Here is a 13,007-nt window from a genome sequence, read left to right as displayed (position 1 = left end):
GTGGGTGTGTGGCACAGAGAGACCAAGTGACTTGCCGAAAGTCATGCAGAATGTCAGTGGCAAAATAAAGAATTGAGCCTGGGTCTCTTGAATCCCAGACGAACGCCCTAAGCACTAGATCATCTTTCCCGATCTTCATGCCTTTCTTGAAATCCAGGCCCAGGTCACAGCAGTTGTGGAATTCTCTGCAGGGATGACTGCCGTGTCCAACTTCTTGTGAGGCCTGGGGATGAGAGATGGGAATGGAAAATACATTTCCCTGATTCAGGGAAGCCCTGGGACCACAAGATTTGAATAATGTACCAAGTGTCAGAGAATGTCAGATCTCGGAGGTTCCTTCCCCTGCAACAGGTGGGGCTTGCTGGGGCTCAGCAGAACTCCTGTTGGCGGTGCAGAGAGGTAGTTGAGGGCTTGAAGTTTCTATCCTGATGAGCAAGAATTAGGAGAAAATGTTGGGCCAAAAGCCCTGTTTGGGTTAAAAAAAAAATGTAGGTGGGGAATCCTCAGTGATGTGAGAATGGTAATGGGAGGCCAGAGCAAGGAAGTTGAGGATAGAAGAAGGAAGAGGGAGGAGGAGGCGTGAAACATACTGTGCTGTATCAGTATCATGTGTGTCAATAGATAGAGTATAGTGAGCCATTGTGTACATATATGTAAACACACACACCCCTTTTGCTTGGCAGGGATTATGTTGTACAGTAAGAAACCTGAATTGTTGTTCCTGCTTTCCTTGCATTTTTTTAAAGGAAATATTTTTTTTCATTTTGAACCCCTACCTTTAGTATTTGCAGGTTGTTGATTTAAATACATCTTGTGACCTCGGTTGTCCAGCATATTGACAAGACGTAGATTTTTACTTCTGTCTGCAGGATTAAAGATTACTCTCTTCCGTTTCTATTCCAAAAATTAGCAAGTTAGCTAATATCACTCCCTGATTATTGTTATTATTATTATTTTATTTTATTTTATTTAAGATAAAATAAACCTGAAGCAGACTATGCCAGTGAAGGCCCTTCTTTAAACTGCTTCAGGATTACACCTGAATTGATATTGCCTCTTTTGCACCTTAATTTTTTGACAGACATGTGAAAGTGCATTTCCTCATCTGGCCGGTTCCTTTAGCTAAAGATCCTAAAGGTGTTTTTCTGTTTTTGTTTTGTATTTTTTTTTAATCCCAAATCCAGCAAAGAGTTAACAAGATTTCACTTGATCTGATGGTTTATATGATGAGTAATGCAAAAGTTGGTAACAGCAAATTGTTGTTTATAAGCAAACATGGCACTGTGTAAACAAGGAGGCCTGGTCCCCAACTGGTTTGATTTCATGGTGGTCAGCAGCTGATCTATGTAACATACAACCTTTCTGCTTCTCTAAATGTCAGAAGAATGACTATTTGTTTGTCTTGAGTTCTTCCCAGCTGTTTACTCTGCAATGCATTTGCCTCAACCTTGATTCCCTGAGAGTGGCCCCTTTCTCCTCCCCGCTCTGTTTACATTAGTCCTGCCCCGAGTGTCACCTATGAAATCTGTTGATTATTCCACCTGGTTAATGTTAAATTGCTCTTGCAAGATGATGTGTTTGTTCATAAACACAAATGCCGGGCCCCTTGTTTACTGTACCCATGGCAGCAATCAGTGATTAAACAAATATTGCTTTGTTTGCGGGTGTGAGCAGCAGTTTATCCTGCAAGGTCTGGAAAAAAAACTTTAAATGCTGGGATTTTGATAAAGGAGAAAAGGGGAACTTGTCCCTGGAATGTGGTTGAAACTGACTTAGGTTTGCTTTTCTTATCTTTAACTTGGATGAAGGGGCTAGAAAGATTAGCAAGTTGTTTGGTTTTTCCAAGAGATTTCCTTAGTGTAATGATATCTATCCAGTTGTTTGCTTTTTTCAGAAGGGAGAGAGCACTCCTGCAAGACGACTAGCACAGTAATAGAGCATCTGATGGCTAGAAAATTCTGTGTGGAACAAACAAGGACTTAGAAGGTCTAGGACAAAGGGATAGGGCTATGAACAAGGTAATCACCAAAATGTACGGCGTTTGAATTATGTACCACAGTGGGTTATATTTTTTTCTTACCTTTTTAATCAGATATGTTTCTAATTGATGCATCTGCCCTCTATCAAGTTTGAAAAGGAAAAACGTTTAACTTTTATTTCTAAAGCCATCTGAAGAAATCCTCTGATTTGAAAGCAGGGCAAACTGAATGAAGAGAAAATACTAAATTAAAAACTGTGCCCTGTCTTTCTTCTTTTGCGCATGACATTATAGAACTGCTTTTGCTCTTTCTGCTTATAACTGAAACAGCATTTACGTCTGCTAATTTTGGAGGCTGGCTATTTAATAGCACTTTACTTTCTGAGAGTCCTCATTAGATAATTTGTGCTTTTGCAGGTAGTTTGTGCTTTTTGCATTGTTTTGCAAACAAGCAAGAAAAACAAGCTCACGCCATCTTTGTTTTTCATAATTATTGTTTGTTATTGTTTCTGAATATGGCTTTGGTTTTTAATGCCAGACAGGACCTGTGAGCATTAGCTGTAAGTTGTTAGGACTGTGCATACAAAGTGACCTTGAGGAAAAAAATGATAGCTCTTTTATATGAAGAAGGGTCTATTACTTTGTATTTGAGGCTAGCTATTAAAAAATACATGTATTTAATATATATTTATAGGGCGCTTGTGAAGGCTAAAATTAAATAATTGTCCCCCGGAAAAGCAAGCAACAAAACTTGCACAAAATTCTGATAGATTGTATTCACTAACTCGCACTAGTGATCCAAACATATTGTTCGTTTTGGCCGGTAGAGCGATTATGGCTTTGAGGTGAAGTGTAAGGTACTTGAAGTGTGTAACCTAACAAGCCAGTCATTAATTGACCAGCACTGCTATGATAAATCAAACCCTCTCTATATTAAACTAAGTGAAAATGTTGAAATGAGAAACTATATTGTGCAGTGGTGTTACAAAGCAGCATCTGACTGTTGAAGTGATTTTAAGTACTGCAGAGTGATAGAGAAGCTAAAAATGCCTTAATGAGAGAGGGGATTTATAATTAAACCCCAGTGAACCCTTGGTCTCTCCAAGGTTTGGAATCGCCCCATCACACCTCGGTGGCAAGGTAAATCTGCCCTGCTATGCATTTGCTAAACACAAAGCAGGCCTTGTATTTAATGCTTTTTAATATTCCATTGATCTGTGTGTCCATATCGGAGCCGATGCTGCCAGGATGGAGTTGACTGCATATGAACTAATCTCAACCCTTGAGTTAGCACTCACTGGAGCAGCTTACACTCTCTGTTCAGCCTTAGCACACAATTGTGTGAATACAACTGGTCTATTGGTGTGTATCGGGGTGGGGAGAACAGGTAGATAGCTTGTGTTGTATGTCCATGCGTGAATGTGAGACAGGAGGTAGGGATGGAAATAGGTCTATTTAGAGTCGTTCCCTACCATTCTCAGCATGGCAGCACTAAAACTGTGAGTATGCTTCCTTAAGGAGGGGAATTTCTGTAAAGCATGTAATGCCCAGATCAAAGTCCTGGTAATAGAGTTCACTGCACCCTGGCTGGAAATACAGTAGTGTTCTCAGCTGCTAGTCCATTGCTATGCAGTGTGCCATTCATTTCAAAAGAAATGAAAAGCCCCTTTCCATCTAGTAGTAGTATGATGATTTCTGTCAGGCCTGAAAGTTTGAAAAAAGTCTCCCAAAATGGAAGGAAATGAGCTCTTCTCCACGGAGCTCACAAACATGCTTTAGCGAATGGTAACAAAACAGTAGAGAAGGAGGTAGGGAATAAAAGACTAGGTAACAGTAAGTTTACTTGATTACTCACTGAGAGCAAGTATATGGCATGATGGAGTAAACTGGGATGCATGTTGTGAAATGGGTGGCATAGTATTTGCCAGTTGGTGTGACATGGTTCTGCTTTATAGTTCGAGATAATCAAGGCATGACTTTCATTTTGAATATGTAGATTAATAATTGCCAAACCAGGAAGAGCATGGTTGGCTGTATTTATTAATTATATGTATGTATATTATTATATAATACATACTATTATATGTATTTATTATATGAGACTAGACTGGGCATGGCTCCTGGATGGGTACGCAAGGAATGGTGAGGATGCAGATACCTAACCCTGGAAAAAGCTGATTTCTCTGTAACCAGTATTGATAAGGTGAGGTAGACTTGGGTTATCCAATTCCTAGTGAAGTGGTGGATGCAGACAGATCCTTTTGTGGACTATATTTGAGTGGTCTATGGCTTAGGCTGTCAAGGCAGTTGTACCTCTCTGGTTCAGTGGGTTATGGGCCAGTAACCTTCATGCTGATGGAGTTGGTACAGTTTGCAGCAGAGAGAGTGTCCGGGTCAGGTCTCCTGCGAAGCTGTTACTCTTTGCACCTGTGGAACTTGTGGGGTGCACGCAACTATAATAATATAATATGGAGATATACCTATCTCATAGAACTGGAAGGGACCTTGAAAGGTCATTGAGTCCAGTCCCCTGCTTTCACAGCAGGACCAAGTACTGTCCCTGACAGATTTTTGCCCCAGAACCCTAAATGGCCCCCTCAACCCTGGGTTTAGCAGGCCAATGCTCAAACCACTGAGCTATCTGTCCCTCCCCGGCCCCCACCCTCAAAATTGAAGTCTTTGCTGAGATTTTGTTTAGCACTCAGAGGTTCATGTTCTCAGCTATCTGTCTGATGTGGTTCAACACACCTTTGGGCACTAGTTCTTCCAGAGGACTAGTGAATGCCACAGAGCTAATGGCGCCTCCTTATGCCCTTTTGTTAGTTACTTTCCCTGAAGCTGTAAGACAATGTTGCCCTCTTCCTGCTTTCTCACTAGGTCCTGTAGTTGCTTTTTCTGCTACACTTTTTTCTATGTCCCTCTTGGCAGAACTGACTTACCCCTGGGTAACTTAAATCACCATTTACAGAGAGAAGTTAAATGGCGTGCTTAAGGACACACAGTGAGTCAGAGTTGGCACAGCTGGAAGTAGAACCCTGGAGGTCCTGACTACCACTCCTGTCTTCTAACCACTACTTTCCTGAAGTTGTGGTGTATGTAGAAGATTAGCCATTGTCTCCCCTTGACTTTACTGGTTCTAAATTACCTCATTCCTCAGTGGCCATAAAGGCTGTTCGGAAATGGTAAGCCGTTGTAGTCATTTAGCCAAAAAAAGAGCAAGAAAGGTGTTGTGTTAATGTAGATAAGTAAGAAAATAAAAAGACATGGGTGGATAAGCAGGAGCTGGTAAAGCAGCTACTCAAGAGACTTGAGGGTGAAAATGGACTGGGGAGCCTACTGTAAGATCAAGCTAGTTAAAGTTCAGCTTCTTACAAGAGTGACAGGTTTGATCCCTGGGGAGAGACTGCGGCAACAGGGATCACAGCTATGTCCTTATTCAGTTGGCCAAGGTGATGCGCTCCGGCACTTCTAGAAAGCACCAATTGTTACCTTCCAGGCGGAATGCAATTATCCCTTCACTTTCCCTCCCCTTCATTTGTTCTCTCTCCTCTCAATCTCTCTACATCATGGAGCAGTGCTTTCCCTTCAGCCAAGAGGGTAGAGGAGGTGAGCGGCCCCTTTGTGAAAAAATGCCAATGCCATTCTGTGGATCAGCTAGCAGGGATGCTCTCAGAGCAGCGTGATTTGTCTCCTGTCCCCAGGGAGACTCAGCGTATCACCTCTACGATACGCTCAACCTCCACCGACCCAAGGTTTGGGATGAGTCTAGTTCAGAGCCTGGAACTCCCAGATGACAGCATAAGAAGCGGTCTTTGTGTCAGCAGGCCAGCCTCAGAATGTGCTGTGGATAATTCCATTCCTTCTGGACCCTTTATTCCCAAGTACTAAATGAAATTTTCAGATTTTAGATCAGTCTAGACATATACAGTGCACGATAAAGTTGATAATACATTAATCATTTTTAACAACAGGTAATATGCATAATTTATGGTGTTACAGTGCTATCTTTTTTGATATTTATGATGGATAATGCTCAGTTTTTGCCCTCATATTACTGCTTTAAATTATACCACAAGAAAATTAATGAGAAAGTAGATTTATGGGTTTCATTTGTTTGTCAATTCGGAAATTAATTGGGTGTTAATTTTAGCCGTCCCTCATCAGACCAGGTCTTTAGTATGTGTGCATTACTTTGCATTCATTGAAGCCTACCTCCCATTTACAGTGGGTCACTAGCTTTGCATACATTAAAATAGCCCTCAGGCACATTCTCTTGATTACTTTTTGAACTGCCATGCATTAGAAAATTTACGCCTTTCTGTTATAATTATGAAAATTCGGTATAGGAAGATGGTGCTTGCATAGCAGCGAGTACACATTCTTACCATGTTGTGTAAGATCCTATACCAAGCTCAGTACATTCTTGTTTTAATCCTGGAATATAGCATTCTCGTCCATCTTTATTGGAAGGTTTTCAACCTTTGAAATTTCAAGGATCCATTTTAATTCAGTGAATTCCCCCTTTAGCTTAGGAAATATCAAAGGATTTCCCCTGCATCTCTCTCTCTCTCTTTCTTTGTTTCCTCTTTTCACACTTCCAGTGTGTGCTTGCTCTTCGTCTACCTCAGTGTTGGGTTATACACCATAGCAAGAAACCACTATTCAGAGACATGACTCAGCATCACCTTTCTAGGAGGATGGAACCTCATAGCATTTCTCACCAGCTCTATTGATTCTCGAAGATCATTTGTAATCCTTTTTTTAACCGAATCCCTTCTTTTCCTCCTCCTGCAAAACTCAGCAGCCAATAGTATCGTATATGCAACAGTGAATGACCCTCCAAAGGGGTAGATTTATCCAAAACATACCCAAATGTAATCAAACCCCTGGGATATGGAAATTGAAACTTCATCATACGATTTCTAGCATTTCTTGGCTCCAGTGGAGGCAGAAATACTACTAAATCAGTTTTTGGCAATATTTAGGTGATTCTTCCAGGTCCACCTGAAACTAGCAAGTGCAAGGTTGTCAGTTTTCTTTATTTTTAATGACAAGGCTCTTTTGAGCCTCATGAAGGTTTCAGTTTCTCTCTGGCTTGCTTAATTTCTGCTGAAGGTTTGGGTTGGTTCTTATTTTGCTGCACCAGTTTTCCCATCTTTAATCTCTACTTCAAATGCCACTTTTAAAAAAATGCAATGCAGGGTGGCTGCTAAAGGCTTTAAAAGCCCAGCAGGTAGCCATCAAGAATAACGTACACTTACGTTTTTGAAAACTGAACAGCCGTCTGAGTAGTTTGATGATGATATGCTTTGGTTAAGTCATACAGTGTATTGGGGCAGCACTTTCCGTCAGTTTTCTTAATCACAAAGGCATTCCTCAAGGCAGTCACTGGCCCGGTGTTCAATATTTTGGACTCTCCTCTCCAGCAAAATTTCAGATGGCCGGCAGCCATCAAGCAGCCTGCTCAGAAGCTGTTTGCTCCACACTTAATTAGTAACGGGGTGTATTTTAGTGAATGAACAGCTGCATGTCTGCAGTGCTTCCACCACCAGATCAAACACTTACTCTTCACAGGATTCTCAATCTCCACGAGTGAATCCATATTCTTTTACTCAACTGATGGGTGGTAGGATGGTGTATTGCTTCTGTGCCACTAGCCAGCTTAAAGATCTAGGGACAGCTAGGGTGTCCAGATATCCCGATTTTATAGGGACAGTCCTGATTTTTGGGTCTTTCTTAGATAGGCTCCTATTACCTCCCACCTCCATCCCGATTTTTCACATTTGCAGTCTGTCTAGGGACAGCTCATCAGCTGTTGGAAATTCTATGACCGTTTAAATTTGCTAGGTATCCGCACCCTGATTTAGAAATATGTTCATAGAGAAGTGGATGGATTTTGGAGAGTAGTGATGGGAATGGAAGTCTTTCATCTCCAGGTCACTAGTTCCCATCCATCCCCGGGTCAGTACTGATCAAAAATTACCATCCGATATCTCATAGGTGGCACACTAGGAAATCTGTTTCTCAATCATAGGGGCGGTTTCTAAAGAAGGCGGGCATGTGACACAATGTGCGGAGGCTTGTGCTGCCACTGCCCTGCTGTGTTGTACCTTGATTTCTCCTTCTAGTGCTGTTCATGTAGAACTTTTCTTGAGCGTTTCTCTTTTCAAGGGACAACCCCGCCCCATGCTGGTTCGTGTGTCTGCTTTTTCATGTATGTTTATCCTTTTCCAGAATGATTCAGGAGAGGTTTCCAAAAGAGTTTGGAGCTTTATTTCTCTTCTTAAAATTGCAAAGCAAATGTACTTACTGGCAACGAAGGGTTAAAACTCGTTGGATTTTAATGGCTGTCTGAATGGATCGCATGCCTGCTGGTGTTTGAGAATTTGGGAGTAGACCCTGCCATTTAATCACTTACCGAAAACTGATTTTGCCATTAACTGTTGTCTCCACAGAAGTAGAAATATATTTTATAAATCTGTGTTTAGTTTAATTTACACATCCTTTCATGACTGGGCCAAGTTCTTTAAGGGCATTTATTCTGCTTCATATAAATAATTGATCAGCCAAGTTAATTTACTTCTGCCTGACTTGATCAACCTTAATTAACTGCCCTGAAATAAAGACTGAACTTTTTGTTAGCTTAAAATCTTTACAAGTGTGAAAACGACGGGCTTTATGATAAAATTTGTTGCACTAATGCATTTGCCAGGGGAGGGAAATGTTGAATGTTGTAGATTTGCACTGCTACAGTAGTTATATATTTGTTAAAACCTCCAAATAACAATAACCAAAATAAAATCATGAGTTTTGTGAAAAGCTCTTACATGCATAGGTTGGGTACAGGATACATGGCCTAGACTGATGCTGGAAGCATTCAGGGGGAGAATTTCAAAGGCACAATGGGCAGCTAGGCACCCAAGGCCAGATTTTTTTTATGGTGTTTAGGCACCAAAAGATGCAGGTAGGCACCTAGTGGAATTTTCAAAAGCTCCGCTCTGAAATATTGTGCAAAATTAAAAGAAAAAAATTGAATAAATAAAACCTGTGAGCAGACAGCCTATTCTATGCTATAAAAGCATGTTCTCTGTTCCAGCACTACTTTGCTTTGTACTTCCGTGAGACTTCTACCTACACCGTTAAATGTATTCACTTACAAAATAATATTTTGCATACCATGCAACTTTACGCACAGAACTGTGTTTAATTTATCCTTGTGCATAGAAATGATCAAAATCGCTTGTCTTCATAAAACATCACTCTCCTGACCAAACTTATTTGCTATCGTTTGATTAATTAGGGTTGTATTTAGAACAAAGTTTGCTTTTTGTGATACTGGACATAAAGGAGCAACAGCTCATCTCCCACATGGTATAATCCTAATTCATGCTTAAAACCTTGCTTGGGCTCCTTCCTTCCAATGTGAATGATAGGCTTTGGCAACAAACAGCATTCTCGAGAGCCTGGAACAAAAAGTCGTGCTTCTTCCATGCCCATCTTTAAAAGATTGTCTCTCCCCCCCTCGGGGAACATCAGGCTGACTTATTTGGGCATGCTCAAAAAGACCAATAATATCCACTGTGTGGGAGGGGCTCAAATAGGCTGCGCTCCCTTGCAGTGTATTGTGATTATTTACCTCAAGTCATATGCTGACTGTAGCTAAGGAGCAAAGTGTTTTATCTTCTCTGCCCCTATACACATCTTATCTGGAGGAGGAGTTTTGGCAATGTCTGTTTGTTTTTGTACTGTTGTCCAGCCAGGGTTACATTTAGAGCTGGTAGACACAAGTGAGCCATTTTTAAAAATAATTTGCACAGAGGTTTTCACAATTTTTCTTTTTTTTTTCATTCGTTACAGGGTCGTTTTTTTAAAGAGTTCTGAGAATGCAGAATTATGTTTTCTGTTAAATTTGTAAGGCCCAAACTAGTCCAGTCGTCTTCTTTTTTCCTTTGTTGAGGATCCTTATCCACAATGGCATCTGCTAATTCTCTCCTGACTGTAGGAGGTAGGCGTAGAATCATAGAATATCAGGGTTGGAAGGGACCTCAGGTCATCTAGTCCAACCCCCTGCTCAATGCAGGACCAATCCCCAGACAGACTTTTGCCCCAGATGCCAATGCTCAAACCACTGAGCTATCCCTCCCCGTAGCCAGAACTCATGCATGCTACTGTATTTTGAAATGTAAAATAAGAGTACAAACATTTGCAATTAAAAAAGTTCACAGAAAACTCAATAGTCTTCTTTTTTTGGGAAAACAAATTAAGAAAAATTGCAACATTTTTCAACATTTCTTTCTGTTCCGGGAGGATTTTCTAACCTGAGATGCAATAAATAATTTTGTGACTAATTTGCTTCTGAATTATTTCCTGAGCCCTAGTGATGTTTTGTGCACATGGGGAGTTGTGATTGTCCATTTATTGATCTGCTCCTCAGTGATCCCAGTCTCCTCAAGGCTTTTGGTACCTTTGGGCAGTGCTTTCTTATAACATGCCGTATGTTTTGACATCACAAGTGTTCTTAATAGTTTCCCCATGTGTCTGCTCCAAGATAACTTGTTCGTTATCTATCTAAAGAGCTTGGGAACATGATGTCTTTTCTTTACTGTTCAGGTACAATTTCTTTTTTTACTTTTGTTTCAACTGGTGCGATATCAGCTGGAAACACATACTGTCAGTTCTTCAGCGCTGTCCGAGATGAACACCCTTCCTAGGACGCTTACAGCTTTTTCAGGCTGCCATAAAAACTTCATAGCAATTGACACCTGTGTCCTAGGCCAAAGGTGCTGCCATCTTTCCACCAGGGACTGTGTGTTTCAAAGAGATGAGTTTAAGCAGCTAATCAAATTATAACTCTTCATATTTGACCAGATCATCAGGTGATGTAATTTGACATAAGTCTTCCTTTATTCCAGTTCAGAATCTGGCCCTAAGTATGGATGAAGAGAGAAAGGTTAAGGGTGTTTAGTTTATTCCCTTCTGGTTAAAGGAGATGTGCCTTTTTTTACTGTAGTGTGTAGGAATTGAGTAATATTCCTTTAAATATATTGTGAGCCCACTGATGTCATCTGTGTTTCAGAAGTCATCAGAACCCTGCTAGAGTTGCAAGAGATATATCTATAGATATAGATAGAAATATAGAGAGAGGGCGAAGGTCGGACACATTGTATATGTTTAGCAAAAACGGCTATTACCATGCCTGTGTGGTTCCTTCATGTAGCGTGTGTAAAGAGCAAAAGACAACATGTATTCTACATCAGAACTGGATCAATTTAAAGAACAAAATGCATTGTCTAGTTACATACAGAAAGGTTTTTGTTAATTTAGATCTGTGAAGTTTTACAAGGGAACTGACAGAAACAGTATAATGAACCTTGTAGTCTTTTTGTCTCTTTGCATGATTCAAAGATCCCACAGAGTGAATTGAAACAAGTTTCCATAGACCAGATGAAATTTATTTAAATGTAAGCAGAACATTTGAATCTGTTCTACCACCTTCCAGAAATGTGAAAGAGGTGCATAGCATGTATGGTGAATAGATCCTTAGTGACTGGAGTGGGGTCTTTCTTATGTTTGGTTTCCCCAGCCTTGATTGTGAATCAGAAACTAATGCTAATGTTGTAGCATGCATATGACAAAGCCCTTATTAGTCAGTTGCTTCCCAGATCGGACATCTTGGTTATTAGCTTTATGGATCATCATTATGAATCCAAATTTACCAAATTAGTGAGTGGCATATGTTTGTTTGACTGGAGTGTAGCGCACCCCACAGAGCTAAACAATAACCGTAGTTGGATGCTACATGTCACTTAATGCTTGACAGTTGGGCTACTCTTGAAATGTTAGTGAAAGGGGCTGCTTGCTCTGAGCAGTTAACCCAAGGGAGTTGACACTGGAAGGAAAGAACCTTTTAGTCTCCAACAAATATTGTACAGTAGGTGTCTCAGGGCTCAAAATTATGCCTGTACGGATTTTCTGGGGAAAGTATTTTTCCCTAGTACTTTTCCATTAGAAATGCATTGCTTTCTCTCGCCTCCTTTGATTGATGTTTTCCCACATGTGCTGGGAGGGGGAATTTTTCTTCCTGTTTCTGAACTGGTTAAGAGTTATTGAATTTAAACAGGTTCCTCCTTAAATGTGGGCCTTTTATTGCCAGTGGAAAGCAGTTGAAAACAAAAGATCTGCTTTTCTGGACTGCTTATTGAAATTCAGATGGAGACAGGCAAGATTTCCTTACTGATGCCTTTGGGGAAAGTCTCTCAGTTGGGAAAGGAATTCTGTTGGGAAAGCGTCCTGTTTTCCTAATTCTGTTGCATATATGACCAACAACATATTACCTCTAGCTACTAATGGTCCGTACTGCTGAGCGCTGCTGTGAAACATTTACTGTGTGTCCCTATTTCCTGGTGAGTCGTTTGTGTCACCATGGGCAAGTGGTTCTGGGCAATAAAAAGAGGAATGAGGAGCCGTAAGGAAGGAAGGGAGGAAGGAAGGATGAGTCAATGGAAACAGAGAAAACTAATGGTATTTTAATCCTTTAGCATTGGGGCTAGCGGGTTGAAATACCTATAATAGAGCCAGTCAAATTGCACAAAAAGAGAATTGAGAATAGTTTTATAAATAAATATGGCAACTTCACTTCAGTATTATTTTTGGAGTCACATTGTTCCCAAGCATTCTCACCACAGCAACTTTATTCATGGAAACTTTCAAGAATCCCAGAACTTTCAAGAATTTGAGCATAAACAATCAGTTGTCCAGTAATTCATCATTGAAGAGCGTTATTTGCTATTCATTAGTCTCCAGATTAAAAAAAAAAAAGAAAAAAGTTTGTCATCCATTTAAAGAGGAGAACCTATATCTTTAACTTAAATGATCAGTCCGACACCATGATAATGTATTGCAAATGATCAAAGTCAGTGAATGGTTTGTGAACAGCCTGTGGACTGAAATTTGTGTTCATGTAAGCTACTTGACAAATATCTACAAATAGTTAATGTGTTCACAAAGGGTCATGATTTCTATGAATGCT

The 13,007-nt window shown here is 40.4% G+C and overlaps 1 protein-coding gene across 1 annotated transcript in view; it reads left to right on the top strand.

Moving 5' to 3' along the window:
- Positions 1-1,738: 1,738 nt before the first annotated feature.
- Positions 1,739-13,007, top strand: part of FOXP1 (forkhead box P1) — a 220,319-nt gene continuing 209,050 nt past the window's right edge. The window contains exon 1 of the mRNA XM_029911165.1: positions 1,739-2,018. The gene's annotated coding sequence lies outside the window, so the exon portion shown is untranslated. The remainder of the gene's footprint in view (positions 2,019-13,007) is intronic.

Source organism: Terrapene carolina, unplaced genomic scaffold (genome assembly GCF_002925995.2).
Source record: "Terrapene carolina triunguis isolate 2854851 unplaced genomic scaffold, T_m_triunguis-2.0 Scaffold89, whole genome shotgun sequence".
NCBI lineage: Eukaryota > Metazoa > Chordata > Testudines > Emydidae > Terrapene > Terrapene triunguis.
The sequence above is the reverse complement of the archived record's forward strand: the minus strand, read 5'-3'. Positions and strand labels throughout refer to the sequence as shown.